The 19,149-nt window shown below is 38.2% G+C and overlaps 1 long non-coding RNA gene across 1 annotated transcript; it reads right to left on the bottom strand.

The window, feature by feature from the left end:
- Positions 1-11,944: 11,944 nt before the first annotated feature.
- Positions 11,945-17,183, bottom strand: LOC121042091 (uncharacterized). The gene is made up of 2 exons (XR_005795964.1): positions 16,345-17,183; positions 11,945-12,207 (listed from the first exon to the last, which is right to left on the bottom strand). It is a non-coding gene; the product is annotated as an uncharacterized LOC121042091 (long non-coding RNA).
- Between the last annotated feature and the right edge of the window lie 1,966 nt (positions 17,184-19,149).

The following is a 19,149-nucleotide window of genomic DNA, read 5'->3' as shown; positions in this document are numbered from 1 at the left end:
GGCTCAGTCAATTGAGCTTCCAATTTCTGCTCACATTGTGATCTTGTGGTTTGTGAGTTTGAGCCCCACATTGAGCTCACTGCTGTCAGCATAGAGCCCACTTTGGATCCTCTGTCTCCCTCTTTCTCTCTGCCGCTCCCCCAGTCTCTCTCTCTCTCTCTCTCTCTCTCTCTCTCTCTCTCTCTCTCTCAAAAGTAAATAAACATTAAAAAACCACACACTGGTCAGACTCTAGTTTGTGTGTCTATCTGTCTCTTTCCAGCTGTCTGTTCATCGCTCAGTTTCCCGTGCCTCTTTCAGTCTGTGCTCTCCTCTAAGGAGTAGCCCTCTGTTTCTCCCAACTCAAGAGGAAAACAGTCTTCCATCAAACATGGTGCTCTGGCTCCCACTTCCTTAAGCACAGCATCAGATTTATTGCCGGCTTCATCACTTATCAATAAAACCAGCTTACACACCTTGCTCTATCTCGACAGCCGTCTCTCCAGACATCGGGAACCAAGGTTTCCATAGACTCCTGACTTTATCTGGGCCCCCATGATGTACAATATCATGGCAACAAGGCCTTTTCTCTTTGTTCTGGGGAAACTTGAGCCATAATGTGGCAGCCTGGTGTTCGTGCTGATTGTGATAAAGAGCAGCACACTGAACATTTTTTCTCACTCTTCTCTTTTCTCTCTTTTTTTTTTTCTCTCTTCTCTCTCTTTTAAAGAAACAGGTGTTGGCATGGATTAGAGAAAAATTACATCATCTTCAAGAGAAGAGGAGGAATAGAAAGGAGAAAAAAAGTAGGGAAAAAAAAGTGGCAACCAGACCCAAATACATTTGCACATATAAAGCTGTTCTAATGAGAGCCAAATTGATTTGACATTCAGTGGCAGTTTGAAGCCAAGAAAAGCAAAGCAGCCTACAAAAGGCCTAGCTCATTGTTTATGGAGTGTCATACTCTATCATCTGTGAGACCAATAACAGGGATGGGAAGGCCTTTAAAGGCAGGGTGTGTGCTGGGAAGGGCTGTGTGGATACCACCAGTGTCAGATCTGATAGACGGATTGAACGTGGCTTCCTGAGCTGAGATGGTGTTTGTCAGATGAGGCGGATATTCTCTGCAGATTATACATTAGCCAGCAAATTTGTAAAGTGTTAGCATTCTTTGAAGATGTGTGCTAGGCACAGGGAGGCACATTTTGCAGTGGTCTGGGGGGGAAAAATCCTCATGAAAATATTAACCAAAGAAAGAGAGTCATGAATTATGTGTCATTCAAATGGAACTATATGCATAATATCATAGAAGCATCATTACCGTGACAAAAAAATACGTTTACCTCCTAGCAAACAATGTGCATCGCAGATGTGCACATGTATACAGTTGACAGAATGAAGAAAATCATACTAAAATAGAAATTCTTCCCATTAACCTTACTTTTCAAGAGAGAAGCTATTTGGTCATTTCCATACTAGTGACTGGCCAGGGATTTACTGTTAAAAATACCTGGAAAGGAATGAGGTGTTTATTAAATGTCAGCACATGACAAGGTAGATTAAATAAGGCTTCCTAGAAATGCGTGAAATGCTAGAGTGTTACAGTCTGTGTATAAAGAAGTTTCTCTTTTTCCCTCCTCTCCAGCCTGAAGCCCAGTCTAAGTGTTACTCTGATATTAGATTCAGTGTAAGATTCAGATATGAGTGTTTACTTTTGGACTTCACAAAGGAAAGTTGATTTCGTTGCAAGGTATTGCTTAGTGATATCAAATCCAAAATTTCAGCCTCTTTCATCTCAATTTTCTAAATGCTTACAGGACTAAGGATAGAATTTGACCTTAAGTAATCTAGACTTCACTGTGTACATCCATAGTACAGATTTTTATAGCACCATAAAATACTGTGTGTATGAGACAAAGAGCAAAAACAAAATTATGTCACAGGGAGTGTATTAATACATAATTAAGAACTAGAACTCCTATTAATTTAAACATATACATCTTTAATAGAAATTCAAATGGAGAAATGGAAAGTACTATTATTGATAGAAATACTAATAGTGCAGATTGGAATTTTATTATTCCCATTTATTTTGTACAGCTCTGACATCCTTCCTTCATATTCCTTGAGACTTGATAAACCTTAATCCTTCTTTGCCCCATGTTGCCGAGGGTCTGGGGTAGGAGAATCTGAGGATACGTGTAAAGAACTACTGGGATTATTTACCTAGCCCACTGCCCCCCAGTTACCCCCATTCAGATAGTGACCTACAGCTTTTTTATGCTTCCGGAGCATAAACACCTTACCCTGAACCCAAACTGAATCCCTTAGCCTCTACCCTGTGCAGAATACAAGAATGAAAGCTCTAGCAGTGACCAGGCTGGGACACCGTACTTGGCATATAGTTTCTCTCCTTCCTTGCTACCACCACACCTAAGAGTCACCCCCAAAGAATTCAAATCTACAAACATTTACTGTGTCTATCATGGCTTGATGCTGACAGTGGATAGTTAAATAAGACCTAGTTCTTACTCTCGAGAAGCTTACTGTAATTTACAGAGTACCAGACAAGAATACCTCTTATTGTCTCGAGAGCTCAAGCCCACACACCATCATCAAAGCTTGTGCTATCGGATGGCACACTGTATGCTTCACTCAACAGAAGGATAAGCATTTCCTAACAGAGATTTGATGGATCTGGAGTCCCAAAGCATCTAAATGGGCAGATATGGAAGCTTTAAATTAAAACTCAGCCACCTTTACCTATAGAGTACACAGTCAAGGAAAACAGGGGTTCAAATTAATGTTAAAACTAATTGTAGAGTGGTTGCTTTCAAAATGCTTTCACATAGGTGATTTACTCTAATAATGCCACGGAATTTGGTCTTTTTATGGGACAGTTAGAATTAAGATCTAATTGAATGGATTATAGCTATACTCAATTGTTATGGACTGAATGTGTTCCCCCCCAAATCGTATGATGATATCTTCCTCCACCCCCACCCCCCATGATGGCTTTAGGATGTGGAGTCTTGGGAAGTAATTAGGATTAGATGAGGTCATGAGGGTGGAGCCCTTGTGAACAGGATTAGTGCCCTGATAAGAGTCAGTAGAGGGGCACCTGGGTGGCTCCATTGGTTAAGTGTCCTACTTTGGCCCAGGTCATGATCTTGCGGTTCATGAGTTCCAGCTCCACGTTGGGCTCTGTGCTGACAGATCAGAGCCTAGAGCCTGTTTTGCATTCTGTGTCTCCCTCTCTCTGCCCCTCCCCTGCTCGTGCTCTGTGTCTCTCTCAGAAATAAATAAACATTAAAAAAAATAATAAAAAGGGGTGCCTGGGTGGCTCCGTCAGTTAAGTGTCAGATTTCGGCTCACGTCATAATATCACGATTCGTGAGTTCAAGCCCCGCATCAGGCTCTGTGCTAACAGCTCAAAGCCTGGAGCCTGTTTCAGATTCTGTGTCTCCTCTCTCTCTCTGCCCCCCTCTTGCTCATGCTGTGTCTCTCCCTCAAAAATAAATAAACACTAAAATTTTTTTTAAAATAAATAAATAGTCAATAGAGAGCTTGCTTCTCCTCTCTGCTCTCTACCCTGTGAGGATACAGTAAGCTGGCAGTGTGCAAATGTCAGCTATGCTGGCCCCCTGGTCTCAGACTTTTAGGCTCCATAAATGTGAGAAATAAATGCCTGTATTTTGCAGGCCACTAAGTCTATGGAAGTTTATTACAGCAGGCTAAAAAGATGAACACATCAACCTAAGATCTGGCATGACTGGTGTAGATGCTACATAGAAGTCATCCAAAAGATACTCTTCTGGAGGTATCATGATTCTTTGTCTAGAATTTGTGGCTATATATATTTCATGGTACAATTTCTGTGAACTTCAATAACAACACAAAAAATGCTTTGAATGCTTCTATATTTGAATTATTCTATACATTTGAATTCTTCTATATTTGATGATGTTGAGAAACATTTTAAGGACAATTCGAGTCAAGCTGATCAGTCTATGTGTTCTATAAAGTAGAGTAATTAATGCAATTATCACTTTTGAGTATTAGTCCTATAAACTGATCCCTGCTACTATTTTAAGCTAAAATAGCTGTCAGAATCATTCTGCCCTTACTTGATAGCTAAGAACAACCTGACTCGGTTCAAATATTGCCTCTACTATTTACTAGCTAGATAATAATACAACCCAATAAGTTCTTTTGTGCCTCCATTTCTTCATTTGTAATATGGGAATAATAAAAGAAGTATTACAAACATTAAACAAGAATAAACATTCAAGAAGAAGGCACTCAACATATGACATTAACGCTGCTAAAATGATAAGTTTTGATTTAAAGAATAGTTCTAACAATATTTTTAGAATAATTCAAGGGGCAGCTGGGTCGCTCAGTTGGTTAAGCCTCTAATTCTTGATTTCGGCTCAGATCATGATCTCACAGTTCATGGGATCGAGCCCTGAGTTGGGTGCCTAGATGACAGCATGGAGCCTACTTGGGGTTCTCTCTCTCCCACTCTCTCTGCCTGTCCTCTGCTCGCACACCCTCTAAATACACACATACATACATACATACATACATACATACATACATATGTACATAAATACATAAACTCATTTAGAATAATTCAGTAATTGTTTCACTAGATTTGTGGTGAAATATTTATTTTTCATGGGGCGCCTAGATGGCTGAGTTGGTTAAGCGTCTGACTTTGGCTCAGGTCATGATCTCACTGTTTGTGACTCTGAGCCCCGTGTCGGGCTCTGTGGTAACAGCTCAGAGCCTGGAACCTGCTTTGGACTCTGTGTCTCCGTCTCTCTGTGCCCCACCCCCACTGATGCTCTATCTCTCTCAGTCTCAAAAATAAATAAACATTAAAATTTTTTTTTTAAATAAAAAATAAAATAAAAAGTGCTAGATCACTTGTATTTATATCATATTCTTCTGCCTACATGTGTCTTTATTGGCACATAAGTATACACTCTCTATATTGGCCAAATCAATGGTCTGTTTTCTGGTGTAAAACTCTTTGTGGGGTTTCTCATTATGCATGCTTGCACTGCTTTACCTCATAGGCCATAGATGTCATTCTGCAAAGTTGGTCACCTTGGTTGAATCACTCTAAAACCCAATATCTAATAACCACATTTGCTGTTCTGTGTCAGAAGCAAAAACCAGAGAAAAAAAATCATGTTTCTTTTCCCAGATTTGTTTAAAAACCATCACTGAAACGAAATACAACAATAACAACAGCTAGTGTAACAAGATGCCAGGAAGTAGGTATTATTACCATCTCTATGTCACAGATAAGTAGAGAGGAATTTAGTACAGAAAGGAAGGATCATACAGCTGTTACGTGGCCAAGACAAGATTACTCCAGTTTCTTATGCCCTTGACTCAGATGCACTGTCTCCTGGGATTACATGTGTGCTGTCACCTCACAGGGATCACAGCCCTGTGTGGCTATACAATGAATGGGCATCTATCTCCTAGTGATAACAAACTGGCTGCTCTTTCAGATTCAACAATTAGTGATTATAATTTGTGGCATGTACAGCTCCAACAAGTTCAAGTTTCACAGACAGAAAGAAACTAGGGCATTGTAACTTTTTTTGGGTTTTTTGGGTACACATTTCACTAAATCTACAATGGTTGAACCCATAGTTTTGGTTATCATAAAGCTTAGATTAAATGTCTTTATGCTCACTAAATGTACAGTTAATGATGAAAACATGATAAAAGACATAAAAATATCCATTGACGATCACTGACCTAACCAGAAATCTGACTTTCTACTTTTAAACTTAACACATGTCTAATATGGGTATTTCATGTAGTTCACATGATAGCTTAACAGAGCTATAGTCTAAATAAGTTTATAAATAACATTACTAAATAGTCAGCAAAGGTATTTTGTACTTTGTACAGAATGCCATGCCAAATAGCATGTGAATAATAGAAGACACCTGAGTTCTAAATTGATGTGAGATTGGTGCTACAGAAGGCATAGTTTAGTGTTGGATCCCAATAAGATGAAAGCATTATGTCCCTTCCTGATAGGAAGAGATGCATCTTGTTTGGCAGGCCAGGAAGGGTCTATTATTTCTGACTCTGTATCACAGCAAAATGTATCATATTTAAATCTCAAATATTTGAAATTTTATTTCTCAAGCAAGCAAGCTTAGATGATAGTGCCTAACATTAAACCGGCCAAAAAAAAAATGCCTGTGATAAAGCAAAATGTCACGAAATCCATCATCATTAACTTGTGCGTAGGTGGAAAATCCTCAGGTCCTTACTCAACATATTTACACTTGCTTTTTCTACACTGTAAAAGAGCCATTTAATTGTTTTTCTTTGTCCCCACTTCCAGCCCCACTCTGGAGATACAAACAGATACAAACGAGATACAACAGATTAATGGGTGAAGACATTTGAAGACACATTGAGAACATAAGAATGTGCTGATTGGTAGCAAAAGGAAATGTGGAGAGATATAGAAACAGACATAGCTTGAACCATATTCCCAGCTGGGGCCATTTAGTGTTGGAGCAAACAGCCACTCTCTAATCAAACCCCACAATATTTCGTAGATCATTAATACATTATAGAAAATTATAATTTATATCCATGATAATTACCTTATATAAATTCGATGCCACAAAAATTATATTCAGTATATTCTGTATAAGAAGACAAAAAGTTCCTAACATATTTTAAGAAATATTTCCATATGAAATGCTTCAAATTTTGTCTTAGCTTTGATATTTAAAGGATAAACACTAAAATGACCAGAACGGTCAAACATTCACACACACAAAAAAAGCGTTCCCTGAACGCTCTAGACTGTTGCGGTTTTATTAAATATAATAGTTTTTGAAGAATAATACTGGTATGTCTGATCTGGTTGGTGTCTTCAATAGCTCCCTCTCCACCCACAAAGCCAAGGGCTTTCTGTAAGTGCAATTCTAATACATGTTCCAAAAAATACCTCTAAGCTCCGTTTACTACTCACCCTTCCGAATCCACTAATTCTGGCTTGGGGTCCCCGGTCACTATCCTGTTGCTTTGCACCTGCTTTGTGCTTCAATTGCCTGTTTATTTCCTGGTTCTGGCTTTAGCCCTGGATAGAATTCACATATTCCATAGATCCGTGCCCTAGAGTAGCACTGTCTAAGAGAAATATAATGTAAGTCATTTATGTAATTTCCAGTTTTCTAGAAGCTAAATTTCTTTATTTCCCCCCCATGTTTTTACTTTTTAAAGGTTTTATTTAAATTCCAGCTAGTTAACATACTGTGTAACATTAGTTTCAGCTGTACGATATAGAGATGTAACACTTCCATACAACACCTGGCGCTCATCACAAGTGCACTCCTTAATCCCCATCACCTATTTAACCTGTCCCCGCACCTCTCCCCCAGCCACCTCTCCTCTGGTAACAACCAATTTGTTCTCTATAGTTAAAGTCTGTTTCTTGGTTTCCCTCTCCCTCTTCCTTCTCTCTAGGAGCCATATTCAAAAAGTCAAAGCAACAGAGACAATTTGAAAATACATGTACTTCACTCCATGTACTGCAATCATTGGAAAAATATTAATAAGGTTTTTTACTCTTTTTATTATACTCAGTCTGTTATCTTGTGTGTATGTTGTACTTACAGCATATCTTATTTCAAGCTAGCTACATTTCAAGTGCTCAATCGATACGTGTGGCTAGTGGCCGCCATATTGGACAGTACAACTCTAGAGCACTTGAGCCATGATCACCCCAACTGCCAGAACCCCCACCAGCTAAAGCTTCAGCTTCCCTGATGGTCTCTGAACGTAGTTTGTGCAGTAGGCCACATTATTTGCTACAGACTGGGTGTATGTATTGATATGTAGCTAATAATAATATCATTTTAAAAAACTTTATCATTTATACTTTTGACACCAAAACACTTTTTTTTTTAGAGAGTGAGAGAGCACACACGTGCACCTGAATAGAGCAGAGGGAGAGGGAGAGAGAGAGAATCCTAAGCAGGCTTCACACCCAGGGCAGAGCCTGACATAAGGCTTGATCTCACCACTGTGAGATCATGAGTTGAGCCAAAATCAGGAGTCCGTCAAACAACTGAGCCACCCACGTGCCCCAACACCAAAATACTTTTAAATATTTTTTTTCTTCCAGTTGAGACCCCCATAAACTATATAAGGTACACAAAGGAGGCATCAATATCCCCATTTTATAGATAAAAAAGCTGAGAATCAGAGGGATTAGTGGTCTATTTAAGGTTGTCCAACAAAGATAATATCTCAGTGAGAACTTTGCGATTTTTAATTTACAGCTCTTTCAATGACTACTTATTACTCCTTAAAACAATTTGACGATGAACCTATTTGTTGATTCTTGGATGCACATTGCCAAATAATGCAGACATCTGGTCGGCAGTAGCCTAATTCATTCTCTTGAGCAATGATATCAAATATATATTGAAACATGCACAGTCGACCCATAGACATCAAGGCTAATAGAAGAAAGTCTGCATGAAATATGCGGGAAAGATGTTTTTTCTTCATGTATAAGCAGAACTAACACTTGGGCAATGATTAAATCACATTGAGAAACCTCAAAGACACATATAAAAGGAAATTCTTTGAGGGGTTTGCTTCTTGTTTATTTTTTAGAAATGAAGTGATCTAAAAAAGAGAGGACAAGCTCATTCAGTTATAGCTTTCATATAATTACCACAAACTCTAATGCAAATTAGACTGTAGGTCTGCTCAATGTACATTTCTGTGCTTGCCAAATTATGTTTGGCAGTGTGGTCAAGCAAGAACAGATGCACACTGGGCCGAGTTTTCTTGGGCTGTTCAATAATTAGGAGGACCATGTATTATAATAAACCACATCCCCTTGGCTAAGATTTGGATGCAAATTGCACACTAATTCACTTCCAAGTTTTTTGGAAGCTCACCAAGAGAGATGAAAATCAGGGAAATATACTGTTTACTTCAGGAAATTTGTTTTAAACTAAATATGGCTCATTTCTAAGAGGCGTTGGGGAACTCCATAAGAAATGTAACAATAGCTTTTGCAGGTTCCATTCAACAGGAATAAGAAAATGCTAACAGGCTCCTTTGAAGAGTTTTTCCTCTGGTACCTGCCAGTTCTAACCATCTCTATGAACACACTGAGGGAGTCCTAAATGGAGGATAAACAGCAGCCTCTCATATCTGTAAAATATCCCGTTGCTCAAATGGAGGGTGAAATCAGTTCAGTGAGTGAGACTTTGTCAACATTTTCTGCAACTGACTGATAGGTAGCAGGTTGTCCCGTAGACCAGGAAGTGGGTGGGTGGAAACATTTTTTTCTGCAAAGCCAAAATAACCATTATAATAATAAAATCCCTTGCATGATTTCAACTAGTATTTCTTAGTAATCCAACAATTGCAAACACTATCTAGAATGGGATATTAAAAAAACAAAAAAAAGTGAGCGCTCAAAGACCGAAGCCTATGCCACATTCATTACATATCTTCATCAATTTACAGAAAGAAGCCAAAGCCTTCCAATGTCACTTTTATTCTTAGATGAAGTTACATCCTCTCATGTTGTTAAGAAGAACTGCATGTTTGTTCCCAGTCTCTTTCTCCAAATTCCATTGTATTTATTTATTTTTACTATTTGTTTGAGTCCATCACTGACCTGGATCTATGTATGTCAACTGTGATAGACATAAAAATACACTACCTGCATCCCCATTCCAGGCAGGGTTTGTTGCCCAGCTTTGGGAAGTGCAGCAAGGAGACATTCTCCAACACTCAGCTCTTTCAGGATCTGCCTCAGTGGCAGATAGCCTCTTCACCTGAGGTTCTGCTCAATGAAAGTGATCTACATCTAATGCCTGAGCCATTGGGTAGAGCTCCCTTCAGAGATCTATTATGATCACCTTTCTTTTATCCATGCTAATCCCCAATAAACACCCTAACTTCCATCTCATCATCTGCTTCCAGAAAATACAGCCTATAGTCGAGCTTCTTTCAGTGTCCTTCTACCCAACCTGGATCTATGACATGAGTGCTAGGACTTGATCATGTTCTCCAGTTAGACCAGACACTCCAGCCTCTCAGCATCCCCTTCAGGATTCATTAAATCACTCCTTTCAGGAGAGTCTCCAACACTTACTTACTTTCTTTCTTTCTTTCTTTCTTTCTTTCTTTCTTTCTTTCTCTCTTTTTCTTTCTTTCTTTCTTTTCTTTTTTTGTCCCCCAGAATTTTCTGACTTGATCCAATGAGTTACTCGATATCATTCTTCAGATTGATGTCTATAGCAATGCTAAGTACAGACTACAGTAGTATATTCATAATAGCAGTGAATAACCACTTTTTTTTAAGTTTGTACTTTTAGATAACTGTAGATTCACATGCAGTTTCAAGGAATAATACAGCAAGATCCCAAAAATCCTTCAGCTAGTTTCACTCAATGATAATATCTTGCATAACTATAGCATAACATCACAACCAGGAAATTAACACTGATTAAATCCAATGATCTATTTCAGATTTTACTAGTTTTACATGCCCTCATTTGTGTCGATGTGTGTATGTAATTTTCATACATACAATTTTATCATATGTGTAGATTGGTCTGACCACCACAACAGTCAGGACACAGAAGAGTTCCATCACTAGGCTTGTTGGTGCTACCCTTTATAACCACAGTGCACCATCCCTCCCAACTCCCCTCCCTAACCCCTGGAAACAGCTCATGTTTTCCATTTCTATCATTTTGCCATTTCAAAACTGTTATATAAATGAAACCATACAGCATATAACCTTTTGAAAGTGGTCTTTTTCACTCAGCATAATTCCATTGAAATCCATGAAAGGATGTATCAATAGTTCTCTTTTTATTGCTGAGTAGTGTCTCATAGGAAGTATGGACCACAGTTTATTTAACCATTAATCCATTGAAGAACATTTGGGTTATTTCTAGTTTTTGACTATTAAGATAAAGATGCTTTGAATATTCATGTACAGGTTTTTGTGTGAATGTACATTTTCATATCTCTAGGATAAATGACAGAATGCATTTGCTGAATCATTTGTTAAATACATGTTTAGCTTTCTAAGAAATTGCCACACTCTTTAGCAGAGTGGCTATACCATTAAAATCTGCACTATCAATGTGCGAGTGAACCAGTTTCTCAACACCATCACCAGGATTTTGTGTTATCTTTTTTTTTTTTTTTTAATTTTAGCCATTCTGATAGGGGTGCATGAGACTGCACTGTGGTTTGAATGTGCCCTTTCAAATTGCCAAGAATGTTGAATATCTTTTCAGGTACTTATTTCCCATATGTTTATCCTCCTCAGTGGAATATTTCTTGCTGTCTTTTGCCCATTTTGTAATGGGATTATTTGCTGTATTATAACTGGGCTTTGAAAGTTCTTAATAGATTCTAGACACAAGTTCCTTGTCAATACATGATCCACAAATATTTCCTCCTACTCTGTAGTTTGTTTTTTCATTTTCCTAAGTATTTTATTTTTAAGTAGGCTTTGTGATCAGCACAGAGCCCAACATGGGGTTTGAACTCACAACCATGAGATCAACACCTAAGCTGAGATTGAGTCAGATGCCCAACCAACTGAGCCATACAAGGGCTCCTGTCTTTTCATCTTCTTAACACAGTCTTTGGCATAGCAGAAGTTTTAAATTTTGATAAGGTCCAATTTATCAATTTTTATTTTTATGGATTGTGCTTTTGGTGTCAAGTCTGAGTAATGAGTTTTTTATTGTAAATTTTTTTTTTCATTTTGAATTTTTAACAAGCATTTTTATTTTATTTCTTGGAAAGAAATTCACATGGTAAAAATAAATCCAAACAGTCCAGGAAGGTATAAAATCAACAATGAATGTGTTTTCAAGAAACATCTACAAATTATTTTTAAAATCAAACAGCAGCAAGCTTTTAAATTAATTAAGACAAACTTTTAATTAAGAAAGACAACCAGGTTGTGTAATAGTGAATATAATCACATATTTATTATACAGTATTTTCCGATGATCTATTTCTTCTCAATTCAATGAGATCCATGGTTAATTTATGAATGGGGATAGCTCACATTACATTCAATATTTATTCACTTATTTGTTCAACCAATATTTTGGACAATGTTTGAACTGAACTGCATACTTGACCTGACCTATGACTCACGTTCATTCAAAAACCCTTAATGTCGGGGGACCCTGTGAGACAAAGTACCAGAGACATCACTACAAGCATAAAACATACAGACATCACAATGACTCTAAACCCATATCTTTCTGTAATAACACTGAATGTAAATGGATTAAATGTGCCAACCAAAAGACATAGGGTATCAGAATGGATAAAAAAACAAGACCCATCTATTTGCTGTCTACAAGAGACTCATTTTAGACCTGAGGACACCTTTAGATTGAGAGTGAGGGGATGGAGAACTATTTATCATGCTACTGGAAACCAAAAGAAAGCTGGAGTAGCCATACTTATATCAGACAAACTAGACTTTAAATTAAAGGCTGTAACAAGAGATGAAGAAGGACATTATATAATAGTGACAGGGTCTATCCATCAGGAAGAGCTAACAATTATAAATGTCTATGCGCCGAATACTGGAGCGCCCAAATATATAAAACAATTACTCATAAACACAAGCAACCTTATTGATAAGAATGTGGTAATTGCAGGGGTCTTTAACACCCCACTTACAGAAATGGATAGATCATCTAGACACACGGTCAATAAAGAAACAAGGGACCTGAATGAGACATTGGATCAGATGGACTTGACAGATATATTTAGAACTCTGCATCCCAAAGCAACAGAATATACTTTCTTCTCGAGTGCCCATGGAACATTCTCCAAGATAGATCATATACTGGGTCACAAAACAGCCCTTCATAAGTTTACAAGAATTGAAATCATACCATGCATACTTTCAGACCACAATGCTATGAAGCTTGAAATCAACCACAGAAAAAAGTCTGGAAAACCTCCAAAAGCATGGAGGTTAAAGAACACCCAACTAACGAATGAGTGGGTCAACCAGGCAATTCGAGAAGAAATTAAAAAATATATGGAAACAAATGAAAATAAAAATACAACAATCCAAACGCTTTGGGACGCAGCGAAGGCAGTCCTGAGAGGAAAATACATTGCAATCCAGGCCTATCTCAAGAAACAAGAAAAATCCCAAATACAAAATCTAACAGCACACCTAAAGGAAATAGAAGCAGAACAGCAAAGGCAGCCTAAACCCAGCAGAAGAAGAGAAATAATAAAGATCAGAGCAGAAATAAACAATATAGAATCTAAAAAAACTGTAGAGCAGATCAACGAAACCAAGAGTTGGTTTTTTGAAAAAATAAACAAAATTGACAAACCTCTAGCCAGGCTTCTCAAAAAGAAAGGGAGATGACCCAAATAGATAAAATCATGAATGAAAATGGAATTATAACAACCAATCCCTCAGAGATACAAACAATTATCAGGGAATACTATGAAAAATTATATGGCAACAAATTGGACAACCTGGAAGAAATGGACAAATTCCTGAACACCCACACTCTTCCAAAACTCAATCAGGAGGAAATAGAAAGCTTGAACAGACCCATAACCAGCGAAGAAATTGAATCGGTTATCAAAAATCTCCCAACAAATAAGAGTCCAGGACCAGATGGCTTCCCAGGGGAGTTCTACCAGACGTTTAAAGCAGAGATAATACCTATCCTTCTCAAGCTATTCCAAGAAATAGAAAGGGAAGGAAAACTTCCAGACTCATTCTATGAAGCCAGTATTACTTTGATTCCTAAACCAGACAGAGACCCAGTAAAAAAAGAGAACTACAGGCCAATATCCCTGATGAATACGGATGCCAAAATTCTCAATAAGATACTAGCAAATCGAATTCAACGGCATATAAAAAGAATTGTTCACCATGATCAAGTGGGATTGATTCCTGGGATGCAGGGCTGGTTCAACATTCGCAAATCAATCAACGTGATACATCACATTAACAAAAAAAAAGAGAAAAACCATATGATCCTGTCAATCGATGCAGAAAAGGCCTTTGACAAAATCCAGCACCCTTTCTTAATAAAAACCCTTGAGAAAGTCGGGATAGAAGGAACATACTTAAAGATCATAAAAGCCGTTTATGAAAAGCCCACAGCTAACATCATCCTCAACGGGGAAAAACTGAGAGCTTTTTCCCTGAGATCAGGAACACGACAGGGATGTCCACTCTCAACGCTGTTGTTTAACATAGTGCTGGAAGTTCTAGCATCAGCAATCAGACAACAAAAGGAAATCAAAGGCATCAAAATTGGCAAAGATGAAGTCAAGCTTTCGCTTTTTGCAGATGACATGATATTATACATGGAAAATCCGACAGACTCCACCAAAAGTCTGCTAGAACTGATACATGAATTCAGCAAAGTTGCAGGATACAAAATCAATGTACAGAAATCAGTTGCATTCTTATACACTAACAATGAAGCAACAGAAAGACAAATAAAGAAACTGATCCCATTCACAATTGCACCAAGAAGCATAAAATACCTAGGAATCAATCTAACCAAAGATGTAAAGGATCTGTATGCTGAAAACTATCGAAAGCTTATGAAGGTAATTGAAGAAGATTTAAAGAAATGGAAAGACATTCCCTGCTCATGGATTGGAAGAATAAATATTGTCAAAATGTCAATACTACCCAAAGCTATCTACACATTCAATGCAATCCCAATCAAAATTGCACCAGCATTCTTCTCGAAACTAGAACAAGCAATCCTAAAATTCATATGGAACCACAAAAGGCCCCGAATAGCCAAAGTAATTTTGAAGAGGAAGACCAAAGCAGGAGGCATCACAATCCTAGACTTTAGTCTCTACTACAAAGCTGTCATCATCAAGACAGCATGGTATTGGCACAAAAACAGACACATAGACCAATGGAATAGAATAGAAACCCCAGAACTAGACCCACAAACGTATGGCCAACTCATCTTTGACAAAGCAGGAAAGAACATCCAATGGAAAAAAGACAGTCTCTTTAACAAATGGTGCTGGGAGAACTGGACAGCAACATGCAGAAGGTTGAAACTAGACCACTTTCTCACACCATTCACAAAAATAAACTCAAAATGGATAAAGGACCTGAATGTGAGACAGGAAACCATCAAAACCTTAGAGGAGAAAGCAGGAAAAGACCTCTCTGACCTCAGCCGTAGCAATCTCTTACTCGACACATCCCCAAAGGCAAGGGAATTAAAAGCAAAAGTGAATTACTGGGACCTTATGAAGATAAAAAGCTTCTGCACAGCAAAGGAAACAACCAACAAAACTAAAAGGCAACCAACGGAATGGGAAAAGATATTTGCAAATGACATATCAGACAAAGGGCTAGTATCCAAAATCTATCAAGAGCTCACCAAACTCCACACCCAAAAAGCAAATAACCCAGTGAAGAAAGGGGCAGAAAACATGAATAGACACTTCTCTAAAGAAGACATCCGGATGGCCAACAGGCACATGAAAAGATGTTCAGCGTCGCTCCTTATCAGGGAAATACAAATCAAAACCACACTCAGGTATCACCTCATGCCAGTCAGAGTGGCCAAAATGAACAAATCAGGAGACTATAGATGCTGGAGAGGATGTGGAGAAACGGGAACCCTCTTGCACTGTTGGTGGGAATGCAAATTGGTGCAGCCACTCTGGAAAGCAGTGTGGAGGTTCCTCAGAAAATTAAAAATAGACCTACCCTATGACCCAGCAATAGCACTGCTAGGAATTTATCCAAGGGACACAGGAGTACTGATGCATAGGGGCACTTGTACCCCAATGTTCATAGCAGCACTCTCAACAATAGCCAAATTATGGAAAGAGCCTAAATGTCCATCAACTGATGAATGGATAAAGAAATTGTGGTTTATATACACTATGGAATACTACGTGGCAATGAGAAAAAATGAAATATGGCCTTTTGTAGCAACGTGGATGGAACTGGAGAGTGTGATGCTAAGTGAAATAAGCCATACAGAGAAAGACAGATACCATATGGTTTCACTCTTATGTGGATCCTGAGAAACTTAACAGGAACCCATGGGGGAGGGGAAGGAAAAAAAAAAAAAAGAGGTTAGAGTGGGAGAGAGCCAAAGCATAAGAGACTGTTGAGAACTGAGAGCAAACTGAGGGTCGATGGGGGGTGGGAGGGAGGAGAGGGTGGGTGATGGGTATTGAGGAGGGCACCTTTTGGGATGAGCACTGGGTTTTGTATGGAAACCAATTTGACAATAAATTTCAGATATATATAAAAAAAAAAACCTTAATGTCGTAGTTATACAATGATATTCAGTAGTATTTCTTCTATATTCTTCTACATGGTACCATAAGTTGCCAGGAGATGTATAGTTATAAACTTTCAATTTCATTCCAAATCAGCTCTTAATTTGTTAAAGATAAAGGTGTGATATCTGTGTTTTGTGATGGGAAAACATCAGTAGTAAGGTGTCTGATGATAGAAAAATTGCCACAAAGACAATTAATATGCTTTGTTTTTAAGAAACATTTCAAATAAAAAATAATTATTGATAGCACCAAGCAATTTAGTTGAGGCAAAGTTGAGAAGATATCACAGCTTCCAGGAAAGCCTTAATGTTAATCAGACAATAGAATAAAATATACAATTGAGTACACATGAACATAAATACGCAATGGCAGAAAATTTTAAATTATTTGTAGACACATATGGATTCCAAATCAGTTGTAATCACTCAAGAACAAATGGAGACATCATTATGAGTAAATCAACAAAACCATAACAACTGTTTTTAAAATTGAATGAAACTAGATTGTGCAAGGGTAAACAAATAATGTGCAGAATACTTTGATATTAACTATAATGCCATATTAAATAGTAAATTCAAATCAGCATTCTTAGGTAAAATAATGTTGTTAAAATAATATTTAATTACATGTTTTCTAGGAACCTCAAACTGTTTTTGCAAACAAATTAATGTTGTAAAGGAAAATACCTCAAGAAGTTTCTGCAAGTTAATAGAACAATAATATGTAAATCTGACACCTGTGAAGTGGACACATTTTTTATATTAAATATAATTTATTGTCAAATTGTTTTCCATGCAACACCCAGTGCTCATCCCAACAGCTGCCCTCCTCAATGCCCATCACCCACTTTCCCTTCTCTCCCACCCCCCATCAAACCTCAGTTTGTTCTCAGTATTTAAGAGTGTCTTATGGTTTGCCTCCCTCTCTGTAACCTATCCCCCTTGGTCCTCCCATGGTCCTCTGTTAAGTTTCTCAAGATCCACATATGAGTGAAAACATATGGTATCTGCCTTTCTCTGCCTGACTTATTTTGATGTGGACACATTTAACCATACAGCCTGGAGAAACAGAAAACAACCAGTCAGCAGAGACTGATAGAGAGATGCAGAGATAAGAGATAGAAAAAGAAAGCATCGGGGCGCCTGGGTGGCGCAGTCGGTTAAGCGTCCGACTTCAGCCAGGTCACGATCTCGGGGTCCGTGAGTTCGAGCCCCGCGTCGGGCTTTGGGCTGATGGCTCGGAGCCTGGAGCCTGTTTCCGGTTCTGTGTCTCCCTCTCTCTCTGCCCCTCCCCTGTTCATGCTCTGTCTCTCTCTCTCCCAAAAATGAATTAACGTTGAAAAAAAAAATTAAAAAAAAAAAAAAGAAAAAGAAAGCATCACCTGGGTTGCTGAATATGATCAATTCCTTATACTCAAATCTTGGTTGTATTCTCGCCCTGAGTTGTGTGATAGGACCTTCTATTTTTACTATAAATTTCTTTTTTTCTTTTTTTTTCTGCATTTAGAACATAGGTCCAGCCATGATGAAGTAAAAAGTACCAGATTTGCCTTACATCCTTAAAAAATTTTGAAAACAGACAAAAGAGGGGCACCTGTGTGGCTCATCCAGTTGAGCATCCAACTCTTCATTTTTGGGCTCAGGTCATGATCCCAGGGTCATGGGATTGGGCCCATGTTGTGTTCTGCACTGAGCATGGAGCCTGCTTAGGATCTTCTCTCTCTCTCCCTCTAAAAAAACAAAAAACAAACAGACCAAAGATCAAGATATGGAATAATAAAATGAATACTGGACAACAGGAAGCACTGGACAGTGATCCCTGGGAAAGCAGAAACAAATGATTTGATCCCTACAAAGGCCCAAGCTCACTACATGAGAAGATTTTCCAAGCCACAACATAAGGAGGAGAATCAAAAGAGAGACTGCAATTTTGCTGAGTTTCAGAGACAGAACACAGATTTTGGGGGGTAAAAGTGGCTGAAACCTTGAAAGCAAAGTAACAAGGAGGAGAGAAGTCTGCTAGTAAAAGGAAGAATGCAGGAGAGGTGCTATAGAAGAGTTTCCCTTGAGTGTCTGGCTAGGTACCGATCTGCACATGAGTAGTGAGGCCAGTAGTAGTGAGGAACCACTAGAAAGAGGCAGCTCAATTCTCAAAGGCTAAATTGGTCTAGAAATAGGATCTATTCTCACTAGCCAGAGTAAAAAGCCCTTCTAATACAGAGTATGTAGTAGAGTCCTCGGAAGTACTGTACTGTTCTGTTAGCAAATTAGTCTAGAATAAAGGGTATCTGAACCCTCACTAACAAACCTTGAAAGGAAGCCTCAAAGGATAATATTGGACCCATGTAACTTAACTTTATCCAAGAACAAAGCTCTCAAATATTTGAAATATTAGTCCCATAGGGCTCCTGGGTGACTCAGTCAGTTAAGCTGCCAACTTCAGCTCAGGTCATGATCTCATGGCTTGTGAGTTCAAGCCTGGTGTTGAACTCTGTGCTGACAGCTCAAAGTATGGATCCTGCTTCAGATTTTGCATCTCCCTGTCTCCCTACTCATGCTCCATCTCTCTTTCCTTCAAAATAAAATAAAATACAATAAAATACAATAAACATTAAAAGAGAAAATTTTTAAATAAAAAATAAAAGAAAAAGAAAATATTACTCCCTTCAAAAATCCAGAAAACAACCTAAAATTCACATGTGTTAGCATTCAACCAAAAATGGCCAAATGTGCAAAGAAGTGGGAAAGTATGATGCAAATCCAAGAGAAAAATCAATGATTA

This window comes from Herpailurus yagouaroundi, unplaced genomic scaffold, assembly GCF_014898765.1.
Source record: "Herpailurus yagouaroundi ecotype Mexico unplaced genomic scaffold, PumYag 184, whole genome shotgun sequence".
In the NCBI taxonomy this organism is placed as follows: domain Eukaryota; kingdom Metazoa; phylum Chordata; class Mammalia; order Carnivora; family Felidae; genus Herpailurus; species Herpailurus yagouaroundi.
This window is presented reverse-complemented; position numbering and strand designations above follow the sequence as displayed.